The 10,626-nt window shown below is 37.5% G+C and overlaps 1 long non-coding RNA gene across 2 annotated transcripts in view; it reads right to left on the minus strand.

Moving 5' to 3' along the window:
• The window catches only part of LOC128150544 (uncharacterized), a 32,676-nt gene extending 22,801 nt beyond the window's left edge, over positions 1-9,875 (minus strand). For both annotated transcript variants that reach the window (XR_008238084.1, XR_008238085.1), the window contains exons 1-2: positions 9,699-9,875; positions 4,222-4,308 (exon numbers count right to left, since the gene is read on the minus strand). This is a non-coding gene — a long non-coding RNA (uncharacterized LOC128150544). The remainder of the gene's footprint in view (positions 1-4,221; positions 4,309-9,698) is intronic.
• Positions 9,876-10,626: the final 751 nt, after the last annotated feature.

Raw genomic sequence — 10,626 nt, forward strand, 5'->3', positions numbered from 1 at the left:
GCTAATGCAAAAGCCCCTACAGCAACTTTATAATCTTTCATATAGATAGACTAACACAAGGTGAGAAACGGCCATTAAAGCTTTGATAAGTGTTATGTGGTCACATATTAGGTTGGACAAAAATGACACAAACACCCTTAGGGAATGCAGTATTGACAATATTGAAGGGTATATGAAAGAATTATGAAAGTTTCCTCTTCTTTATTTTCAACAATAATTCAGATTAAGATGCCATGCCCTGATGCAGCCTCAGCAATATATCAAAATGCTGTCTTTATTTGTAATAACTTATTTCCATATTTGGCAGAAACTCTCAGTTGTGTACTTGTCTGCAGTTGACTCAGATCTCAGCACAGCAGTGCCACGAGATTTAAGCTGCAGAATTTAAACTTCCACCTTCCTACATAGACCTTGAATAAGAGTTTACTTCATCCTTAAAATGTCAGAAGTCTGACTGTAGTATGCATTCAAAAAGAACATGCTAGACACTTCTCTAAACCAGCAGAGGTTAGTGCATCCTAGGAGCTGCTCTAACCTGACAGGTTTCCAGAACTGTTCCCACCTGGGAGAGTTACTGGGGGCACACAAGTAACTGATTTATGAAGAGTTAGAGAAGAAGAGTCCCCTACTTACAGGAAATGAGGAACAGGGGAAGGTGACTACGGGAGTTGCGGAGGTCCCATATTTGAGGAACGTGGTAGAGGAGGAACAATTTATAAGGTGGAATACATGGGATGAATAGAACTTATTTTGACCCTGCAGCCTCTCAACCTTGCCAGCCCCTTTATATTAACAAGGATCCACAAGAAGTAGTGCAGCCACATCCTAGCACACTATTGACTCGTATCATCTACCCTTTACAATCCCTTTAGCTACCCATCTTGTTCCCACTGAGTCCTCTTGGTTCTCCTCTCTCATTGCTTTACAGATAGAAAACTGAAAGCAGTCTAAGATGGGAATAGTGAATACCATCTACGCTTCTGCAGAGCTTTGAGGTAGCTGTGACTGCTAAAAAAAAGAGTTTTGCAGGAGCAACAGAAAAATACAGCAAGCTAGTGGTTCTTTTTTTCCTACAATCGCTATGAAATGGAGAAAATTATCTTTGAATCTCAAGAAAAAAAAATAAAAAAGAAGATGAATTGCTTTCATACTCACTTTAAGAGGGCAAGGGCATAAAAAAGTATCCACATGGATTGAAGCCATTAAACTTTACAGAAACCTGCTGTCAAATGCAGGTAAATTGACTTATTTGGCATAAGCTAAAAAATTTTCTAACAAAAAGAAAATCCACAACAAAAAAAGTAGGAGACACTCAGAGACACCTATACTTCTTTGAATATTCTTGCCTATTTTTGTTCCACTTTTTCCACAGGCTTAAATCCAAGTCTGTTTAAACTAAGCAACTGAATATTCACCTTATTTTCTTTGTATTGCTGGGGTGAGGTGGTAAAACAGGTGAGTTTGTCCCTCCTCAGCTGGTGTATTCCCAAGCTTTCTGGACTCTCACGTGTTCATCTTACCGAAAAATTCAACATCTGCAAAGAATGCTACAGCCAAAAACAGACTGGAAAACATTGCTGACAGAGGGAGAGTTACATATTTCTGTCCTTCATGCTGCATGTTTTGATAGTCTAGTATTGTTCTTAAGCATCAGATATGCCACATCAGAAATGTTGTTTGTTCTATTAGCCTAAGATATTTCTATTAGTCTCTTAAACCAATGCCAAATATTGCGTTGACTGAAAATCATTTTTTCAGGTAAAACTTTAATTACTTTAAGTTTCATATTGTCCTTCAGGTTCTTGACAGAGCATCATACTATTGTGGGACTAATTCTTGTTTCTGTCCAGCTGACTAGAATGTGAATTTTAAGTACCTTCTAGCTACATAAATGAGTGGTTTACTGCTCAAGTACACATTTATAAGAGTAGCAGTTCATTTAACATCAAAAAGTTTGGTTTTAACCCTGCCTGTTTTGGATAAACTCTCCCCATCAGACATGCATATGCTCTAAAGAGCTCCATATAAGTGGAATCTTTTATGCATTTTTACTTTTTCAAGCAGTATAAAAGAGTTAGATAGTCTTGAAAGCTTTAACATCAAAATTGTTTCAGTAAGTTGTAAGTTTACTTTTAGGGTTTTGTAATTCCTTGAATTGATTTTATCAATAAAGAGCCTAGCATGGTCCCCATAAAACCAGGTAGATATCGCTAAAATGTCTTTCCAAAGTGGAACAGCAAGTAACTAATAAAAAGATCAGTATAACTGCATCAATATGAAGCAGTCATTCAACTTAAACCCCAGGAAAGATAAAGTTTTATAACCTTCTAGCATAGACAACCTCTAATTTTCATTGTCTTTCAATGGGTGTATACGGAACATTATTTAGCCACCATTTCTCTAGAACCAACATTCTGTGTATAAAGAAAGCACAAAGCAGTATGAGTAGATTTGTAGACATCCCAGATCTTTAACACCTTAAACTTGCCTGTATTTGCAGAAAACCTATGGGTCTGCTTATCTAACAGAAAGAGGCTTCACTTCTGAAAAGTTTATTTCCACTCTAACTTTTCTTCTAAAACACATTCCAACTCCTCTCTGAATTTTTCTAGGAGAAAACAATTTTTGGATAATGGAGCCATATTTTCAATTATCACTTATGGTCCCAGATGCTTGTGACAAGCAGAAATATACTATATATTATTTTGAAATAGCATACAATGGGTGATATTAATAAAGCTTTATTACATTGTAAATGTTTGGGCTTTGTCCACTTGGCTACTATACCATACTGTAATTGCAAACTGAACTGTTGTAATTTCATTAAGATTTGAGTTTTGCCTGTAATGTCTTCCTTTTCTCTTGGGTTATTTATTAATAATTGTCCCAATATCTGTCCTCTTCGGCGATAATGCAGACACAGAACCACTGCTACAGCTGAGTTTGAAACACAGGATCAAATTTAGCCCTCCAGCCAGCAAGAGCGTGTTCCAGGTCAGGACTGAATTAGATCAAACCTTTTATTGTAAGTCACAATGGGAACACTTGTCTTCTTTAAAAATAACAGACCTTTAGACTGAATGTGTTTCACATAAGCCATATTTTAGATACAACACAGTGAGAAAGTATTTCTTTTCTTCTTTTTAAAGACTTTCCACATCTAAGTCTAACTTTTCTTTAGCAAGTATGATAAAAAACATAGGGAAAAAAAGGAGTGTAGGATTAAATAAATAATAAAACAATATTTTGTCCCACTTTCCTATGCCCTTGGTGCAATTATTTTATTAGTTCTGCACCTACCCAATCACCTTTCCACTTTGGCCATACTTCCCCAGTGCACTCTTGAGAGCGTTGGGGAAGATGACATCGGAAGTCATACAAAAGTTAAGAGGTATGACATCTGTGATTCACAAAACCACAGGTTCAGCAGTGTCACAGATGGAAACTAGATCAGCCCTACAGCACTTTTCTTGTCTTATCCATGTTGGCTTTTAGACAGCTCTTTTTTTTTTTCTTCTAGGCACTTCTAATATATGGGATATACCTCAGTGGTCTCTGACTGGAAAAGAAATTACTCAGTCTCATCCAGCTTGCAACATAACAGCTGGAGTGAACCTGCTCAGAGGGAGATTTGCAGAGGCATGGCTTACTGCTAGATAACAAATTCCAAATGTTTCATGGACCATGTTCTAAACCACCCATAACTGTCCACAACTTCAGTGAAGCCATTGTCTAGTGAAAAAAAACCATATTAAATCTGTTGCGATTATTTGCAAGGATACAACACTCATATTGGTTGTAATTTCATGCTGAGAAATCCAGTAAACAACATACTGTCTTCCAACCAGCAAAGCATTTCCACTTAGTTAAAAATTACAGATGAAAGTTCCAGCTTGAAAAAAAGACTCATCTATTAGATAAACTTCTCACATAATGAGATGGCATTTCTTTGAATAAATGAATTTCTAAAAGTGTCAGTAGTATTTGTCAGTCAGACAGGCTGGTAGGTGAAATATTCATAGGAACTTTGTAGTAATCCTTAAACTCTGTAAGCCTTTTGAATTTTCAGTGGGCCAGCTACTGCATTCAGATTTGCCTGTAACACTCACTCCAGGACTTCTTCCTGGAAGGGGCTACAGGAAATGCTGGATTTGAGGATTTGCCAAATTCACTTATTCTATTAGTTTACAATAGTATCAAAATAATCCAAGACTCATATACCTGCACCTCCTTACAAGCAGCCACAACTTCAGAGAGACCATCTACTTTGCATTGACAAGACTGGACTTTTGTTTGGACAGGTTCTTCCTGTGAAGGAGGAAATACATCAGACTTGCAGATTCTCTCCTTTGATGGGGATTCTTTTAAGCTACCCCTTTCTGCCAGAAATAGTAATTAAAAAGGTGGGGGGGCAAAAAAACTTTTTGAGCAAGTATCTGATAGAATTAGAGAAATGTTTGTCCTGTTTCTGAAAATAGCTGTACTGCAAAAGGCATTACTTTACAAGGTTAGTTAAATATTTACCATAAAGAAACTTCATCCCAGGGTAAAATAGCATAGTTATGAACCATAAATGACTAGGTAACAAGCCTATCTAAACTCTGACTTGTAGAAAATAGAGAAGTTTTAAACAATACATGTAATCTTGTAGTGTAGAAGTTAGTATGTTAAATTTGCAGGCATTTTCCTTAAAAGTGTCAGAACATGGCAAAACTTCACCATGTACCTACCATTTAGGGGATAAAACTGAATTCTAATTTGACGCAAACTAATGGAAAACCCTCTACAGCTGAGGGTCGAAAGTCAGCCCTTTCCATATCCGACAAGAACTTAGCATAGCTTCTGGATATTATGTTATTTTTAATCACAAGCTATACCCACTAGAAAAGGAAGCAATGGGTATCTCCCTCTCTCTCTCTCTTTTTAAAAAAAAATCCTTGATTTCTGTATACTAAGAATCAACAGTTTTATACAGATTTCTGGCAGTGTAATAATGTTTAAAGTATTTTGTGGCAGTAGACGCTTAGCATTTTTAGCTTTCTAAAACCGTTATTGCAATTTCGTAGCCTTTGTACTCTATAGGCAATTTGACCAAGAAAAGTTTTCCTTTTCCTGCTTCACATGTAAATCGAAAAACACTGCTCCAGTTTGGGGGCATTTGGTCAACTGTTTCCCTAATTCATTTCCTCCCAGAGTCAGACTGCTCTGTGGCTGACCACGGCATCCTGCCCCAGTCACCCAGCCTCCAGCACTGCCTCTGCGGCAGGCAGGCTCCTGCTGTCGGCATCACCCTAGACTGTCAGCTACGATGCCATGCAGCTGTGGTCCCATTATTTTCCCCTCTTATCAGTCTTCTAAAATCTTTCTGCTTAATAATAATTTCATGCATGACAACCCCACTGATACCAGTTTGTAGCCCAGAAGTTAGACATCCCTTATAATTTTATTTAAATCTCAGAGACAAGTATTCAAAGACCAAGCCTCTGACAGAAAACTCTAAAGAATTACTAAGCCTCCCTATTTCTAAAGAAGTGAATCTCCTTTGCTTGTCTGAAACTTTAGATAAAGATGACTTTCAAAGTAAAAACACTTTGCAAAAAGTACACATTGACAACCGAATGATGAAAAGCCCATTTAAAAAAAAAAAAAACAAAAAAACCCCACACCACAGTTCACTTGCTTTTTTATCTGCTCTTCTTGACAGAGTTTTGGCCAGCTGCCATTTGCTTTCTCCTCGTGTCCTGCAGGTGACAGCAGACTTGTAGAAGAACTGATTAGGCAGACCGAGAGATGCTTCTCCAGTTGCTCTGATTTTTCTTTGCCACCTCAGGTGGAGCAGGAGTCTCTCTCAGTGGCAGTGGTGTCACTGCTGGCTGTGGCCCCAATGATAAATCCTTTTGCACAAGTCCCTTGTGCTACTAACCCATACCCAGGGGACTCATTCAGCCACACTTCTCTTAATTTGCAGTATTTTGTGGAACCTCAGGTATCAAAGTTGAAATCTGTGACTTTTTTTCTGTATTAAAATAATAATTTAAAAAACTAAATAAAGATGAGAGAAAATGGTTAAGTCAGAAAGGGGAAAAAAGTGAAAGAAAATAGCTGTAACTTCCAGGAGATGCAATTTCTTTCTCCAGTTTCTGACAATAAAAATCATCATCGGGTTCTCTGGAACATGATATAACAGAGAAAACATTTCAGAAAGCACATTATCATTTTCTGTAGCACTAAGCAACTATACCTTCCAATGCCAGTGGGACATAAAAGATATTTGGAAGAAAAATGTGTCATGTAATCTGCTTCCACATTGCTTTCTGTCTTCAAGATCTTACTTTTTCTCCTGGCTCCTCTATGCCTGTATAAGAACTGCATTTTGGGTGAGACCATCGATCATTCTGATTCCAGAAAACAGAAACAAACATCTTTCAGGAGTTGCCTTTAGGGTTGTATGAATGCCAATATGTCTCCAAATAACCTTCGGTAGTAGTCAAGCATCGTATTTGCTGTCAGATGCCCTTCCAGCTGCATTTGTTCAGGTTGTGATGCAACATGGCTAAAGTAAGCAAGAAAAATTTCAGTCAAGCACCATGCATCCTTTAAATCTTGAAAGGATATATCTCTCGGCAGGTGGGGTCTCACCAGAGCGGAGTAGAGGGGCAGAATCCCCTCCCTCGACCTGCTGGCCACGCTGCTTTTGATGCAGCCCAGGATATGGTTGGCCTTCTGGGCTGCAAACGCATATTGCCAGCTCATATCCAGCTTTTCATCCACCAGTATCCCCAAGTCCTTCTCCACAGCGCTGCTCTCCATGCCTTCATCCCTCAGCACCCCCAGCTCCTCATTACTTGGAGGAGAGAGATAGGACAGAGCAACCCATCTCAAGATAGGCCCCAGAGTAGGCTAGATGAGTTACCACCTAGAAATAATTGTCCCTCTTCTGTGACTACATGCAGAGTATAGGGTAACTGGAGTCTCACCACAAGTGCCTTAATAACGTGTCTAAATTAGACAGAATGAGGCTGGACCACAATCTCTCAGTTCATTACTGTGTGTCCACAAATGCTACGACTGTGCAAAAAGAGACCAACAAGCATGTCCTTGCCCACAGGAACATGCAATCAATGTGCAAAATCACTTTCAAGAATCATCTGTACAAATAAAACCAATTTTGCTGTGTCACCCACATAAAACTGCAGTGAAATAGCATTTGTGCAGATTCACAGAATGTTCTTAATTGCTAGGAAAAATATTCTGATAATCACTCAACCAAATGAGGGGCTATATATATAAAATTGTAGCTTATGAATTAAAAAAAAAGCACAACTGTCCATTTATGGAACCTTTAAACAGGAATTGTATTTTACACCTGTAAATTGCATGTATACTTTTTAAAGAAAGTCTGTACCCTTCTGCAACTTTTTCATTTTTGCAATCACAAGTTATTCTAAAAGATCTGGGGAAGGATTTGCTTCTTTCTGCTTTTTTAACACTTAGGAAAGCATGCTGTCTAATCCCTTTATCAGTCTTTGAATATGCTTTTCCATCATCTTCAAGAACTATGAGCGATACCATGCCCCAAACTCCTGTTTCTGATGCCCTACTAAAGATATTTTCTAAAAGAACTACCTAACATGTCATTACATCAAAAACATCTATTTAACGTGCAGCCCTTTATCAGCTAAATGCTTATAAAATCGTACTACTTTCTTTGCTGAGGGGTTTGGGGTTTTTTTGTTGTTGTTGTTCTTTATATGGTCTCCACAAGAAATGTGTGCTTAGAGACACTAGTCAGGAGTGAGGGGAGGTTCATTTAGAGTCTAATAGCTAAAACTCCCTGAGGCACCTCATGTCTATACTATTGCTCTAGACAGAGGGAATGTGTAAGGCAGTTAATCTAGAATAACTACATCAGAATAATTATTCCTGTATAGCTATTTAGTATTCTCATACAAACAAGCTTCTACCTTTTCAGAAGGTCTCCAGAGGCCTTTATTCATGTCCTTTCCTCACCCTGCCTCTTCTGTATGCATGGAAGTTATCTACCTGAATGGTCACTGCCACAGCACTGAGGCTGCAGGTCCCTCTCTATTCAAATGATAGAATAGGAAAACTTTTGCAGAATTAGGTCCATTTCTGCAGGAATTTTGATGCCCTCTACTCTTATTGGTTTTCACCTTAAATAAGTCAATAAATAAGTATGCTTGCCCACATTTTCCCTTTTTTGAAAGGATGTTTCCAGTCGATATGATGGAGTTCACTGCCAGCTCTCCCAACTCATTTTTGAGGTGTTACAATCAGTGCTTACAATATTACTAATAATACTATAATAGGCGACACTTTTACTTAAATGTGATCATTTTATTTTGTCAACAGAATTTGTTTTCAATGTTGGTATCTCATGTATAGCTCTATACCTCCAAGTACAATTTTATGAAATAACTATTCTGATAATCATCTACATAGCTTTAGCAATTTAACAACAGACAGACCAAGATAAAAGATACAGTATGTATCAGCAAAATAATTTCTGAAAGGTCTAGTTTTTCGGGGCTTCCAACTAAGTCCCATCAGAACTGATTAAAGAAATAAAAAATGTTATTCAGAACTTTGGATTATTTTTAAATACAGAAAATAAACATGTTTTGTTTTCCACCATATCACATTGAGAGAAAAAAAAATAGTGACTGCTGTCTTTCCCTCTTTTTGGTAGTTAGAATGTTGCTAGTACAAAAAAAAGAACTTGCTGATTTATTACAGCAAAATTCTCAATTCTGAATCCATTGAACTTGGTTTGGATACATAATTCTCCTAATTGAAGACTTACTTACTTAAAACTAAGTTTAAGATAGGGTTCCAGAGATAGCAAGAATTGAGACTATGTAATATTCCATATCTGGTTTTGAGCCTTTTTTGCTGCTGGCTTAGCTATTAACATTGATGAAGAGAACGTGTAACCTACATTCAACTCTCACATACAAATTTTATGTGAATAAACTGGAATTATGCAGAAATGGTTTGCACAATCCTGTGAGATTCAGTGATGATCTATTAATCCCAGGAAGATAGCATCCCTTGGGAAAGTATCACTGTAAAGGCTACTTAAATAGTGATCCCATCTTTAAAGGTAAATGAAAAATGTTCAAGCTCATGTGGGTTCTATTGTAAATACATTTATTTACTTTACAGGAATAAAAGTTATGAGTAAAGATAGGACAACAGGTTTTAATTCATCCAGTCTACTTATAGACTTATTTGCTGCATTTCTTCTAGAAATGCAGAAATCCTTAACCTAAAGTAACAGGCAAGCACACAGCTAAAATATGGGGGACACCCTGTGGGAAAATGGCAAAATTTCTTGCTTTGCAAAGCATTTAGCATGAGCCTATGTTTCCACTGAAAAAAAAAGCTGGATTTAAACACATTCTCAGAGTTAAGCACTTGCCTGAGTGCTTCCCTGAATTGAAGCCAAATTGAGGGATATAAAAAACTAATAAAGAGGGAAACTCAGAATTACTTGAAATCAATCTAGCATGCACTCCTGGAGATTTTGTGAAGCTTCAATTTAATACCTATGTATTTCTGACACCAACATAGCAACACCACAAAACAAACCTGTGAAAGCTAGGAAAATGAAAGTCATAGATCCAGCATCTGAACAAGAGCTTACTTCATACCCCAGAAAGCCAAATCTGACTTACCTGAGCTAGAAAAATCAGAATAGAATGAGGAAAATGTTGAATAGGAGATTTCACAGAAAGCATTAGAAAGAGAGGTTATATACCAGTGACGTTATAATCCATGAAATGGAGTATTTCTCTTTGTTTCATGGAACAAGTCATCTAATGAAGAAGCACATGTGTCTGTGATAAGTGATGGCTGATTTAAGATCTGTGTGATTTTATGTTAGTTATGTAATCCTGGTTACGTGGCATAATTCATAATTTTAAATATTCTTTTGCTAGCTAGGACATCTGCTGTCATTTGAAATGGTGCCTGTCCAATCTGAGAAGTTTGAAACAGATGGAAGCAGCATACATCTTCAGCCACTTTCTGATACCAGCTTAAACAAAAGAATTTTTTCTCTCAAAGCAATATGCTGCCATGATGCTGCCTCACAGCAGGCCAGACACCATAGACAGCAGGCAAACTGAACACAATGGCTAAACCTGTGAAGCAGCTCATACTTATGTTTTAATATCAATATTTTACTGGTCAGTTGGTGAAGAAGCCATAATTAAAGTTGTATAATCCCTCTCATTTCCATCCCCATTGGAGTTACTTGCTCGTTTCCTAATGTCTCATCTCACATGGCAGAATTTCACAAATTCTGTTTCTTCTGAAAGATTGGAGCACATGCTAAAAAATACAACAGCTGCTAACAGCAATGAAAGTGTGTGTGTGGGGGGAGTGTTTTAGTTGGAAAGAGTACAAACAAAAACACTTCTTCAAAAGTTGAGTTTAGCTTACAATGTGAGGCTGAAGCTAGAATTTGCAAAGCCCTGTAGGATCTTTAAATGCTTCCTAAGAAAGCAACACAGAGCATCTGTGTTTCTTTGTGGCTGTCATAAAGTTAGTTCAATGAATTATTATTCTGCACTGCACTAGGAGTTAGAAATACTCCAGTAC

Source organism: Harpia harpyja, chromosome 13, assembly GCF_026419915.1.
Source record: "Harpia harpyja isolate bHarHar1 chromosome 13, bHarHar1 primary haplotype, whole genome shotgun sequence".
Classification (NCBI taxonomy): Eukaryota; Metazoa; Chordata; class Aves; order Accipitriformes; family Accipitridae; genus Harpia; species Harpia harpyja.